The sequence below is a fragment of the Amphimedon queenslandica genome, unplaced genomic scaffold, assembly GCF_000090795.2.
Source record: "Amphimedon queenslandica unplaced genomic scaffold, v1.1 AMPQUscaffold_11708, whole genome shotgun sequence".
In the NCBI taxonomy this organism is placed as follows: Eukaryota; Metazoa; Porifera; class Demospongiae; order Haplosclerida; family Niphatidae; genus Amphimedon; species Amphimedon queenslandica.
Genome location: NW_003548050.1, coordinates 1 through 2199, shown reverse-complemented (window position 1 = coordinate 2199; position 2199 = coordinate 1).

Genomic DNA, 2199 nt, shown 5'->3' with positions numbered 1-2199 from the left:
CTACTTGATTAGAACTATATTTTCATTTGATTTTATTTTATTATTAATTTCTTTTTTTGTCTCTCTTTGCTTGTCCAGTGTTTTCTTCATTTTGTTTTGTTCACTTCCCTGCTGTTGTTGCTTTTGTTTAAGAATAAATTAAATAATAATAATAATAATAGAATAACAAAATAATAGTAATACTATTGTCCTACTTGGTGTATTTTGGTTGTTATAATAATAATAATAATAATAATAATAATAATAATAATAATGATGATGATGATGATGATGATGATGATAATGATAATAATAAAAAATTATTAATAATAACAAGAACAACAATAACAATAACCGCAACAACAAAAATTAAAGTCAAAAAGATGCATTTTTGGCCTCGCCTACGCGAGGTATAGGTAGTTGTTGTGTGTGTCTGTCATTACCCGAGCCCACGCGTAGGCGTGGAAGCGAGGGTAAAGGCCTCCATACACTAGGCAACATGTTGCTAGCAACTTCTGTGGTTACTTTGATCTTGTAATCATTTTGTTCCAAAAATAGAACAGAATTCTATTCTTAGACACAAGATCAAAGTGACCACAGAAGTTGCCAGCAACATGTTGCCTAGTGTATGGAGGCCTTAAAGCAGTCGTCCTGTCTGTGTGTGTGTTCGCTTGGCCTCCACTTTTGAGCTGACACTGCTTTCTTGTCTAGTCCTGGAGAGTCTTATAATCAACACTGGCTCTAGAAAAAGTTATTCTCCGTCTTGGGAATGCTATATTTTTCTTTTCCGTGGAAAAAGAAGCTGGCAAAGTCGCCAAACGTAGGTCGGTTCCCCGACAACTGTTTCATAGTGTGAGCAAAAGAGCAACTGGGCACTGAGATAAAACAATAAAGCAAAGCCTCATCTTTCATTAATATGAGAGGAATTGCTCAAATCATCTTCGTTTTAAAGATATGGTAGCCCAAAAATTCATACTTTTGTGAGTTTACACGAGGCTCTCTTCTCCCGAAGTAGCGGCCAGAGTCTTTAAACATCAGGGGCTCAATAGACGTTTGTATGCAACAAATAGAGCCTAACAAATGTATGCTAAACTGTTTAAAAGTCTAGAAAAACTAAAGCTTTCTTCACCACTTAGAGCCATGTGCCACCATTACTGTGTGTGCGGGTGGAGCATGGCTTGATTGAGCCACACCTTCATTGCAGCCACACCTTTACATTGCTGCAGCTGCAGCATGCAGTGCAGCAAGCATGCTGGAGCTTCTTCTCTGTCTAAAAAACAAAAAATTCACTGTCTCAAAACATTCACTAAGTTTTTACATGCTGAAGCTTCTTTTCTGTGTCAAAACTTTCACTAATTATTTTTCTCTTAATTTATTAAAATTGTTACACACAGACTGTGGCGAGGGTATGCACTTTAGTGCTCTCGTTCATTCATTCTGTACAAGCGAAATTTGTCTTTAATAAACTATAACTTTAGCATAGCGTGTTCTAAGCTTCTAGATCTTTCTTTTTTGCCTGGAAAAGTCTTGCTTAACTGTTTTGTGTTGCTCAAATATCAGCGCTAGGTACAAGAAGCTTCAAAGTGAGAAAATCGAGTATTTGAGTCAAGTTCCGTTGTGTTGGCACTCTAGAGATAGCTGGTAGCATTTTCCAGTAGATTAGAACATGGCCTTCAAAAGATATGAACAAATTTTTCTAAATCTTACTTGGTGAAGAGTTACAGTTGTCCTGGTTCTTGTTTGTGAAACGCTGGAGCGACAACCTAGTGGGCTATAGGTACTAAAGTACCTATACTATCTCAAATACATGAAGGCAACAACTTTCTGTCAGCAAGTTTATCATATATTGATGATTAGTAAAGAAAAAGTTAAGCTTCTTTCTCACATGGTCTTCTTGCTGCCATCATTATGTAATGCCACACCTTTCAATCTACATGCATGGGAGGGGCTGGAGCTGCAATGTGCTGCAGTGCTGCTACTTCTGCAGGTATTCAAGAGCAAGTGCATGCAACTGCAGGAAGCTAGTGTTGAGCTGACTCTCTTCATGCTGATAATCAAACAGCTATTGCAGTGAGGGCATGCACCATAGCAGCTATAGGGGCGAGGCCATGCACCGTAGGTGTCTCGTGTTCTACTGTTTTCATGTGAAATATGAAATTCTTGAAAGACAGAATCAAGTTAAAATAAAAATTGCTCTACCACATCATCCTTTTCAACATT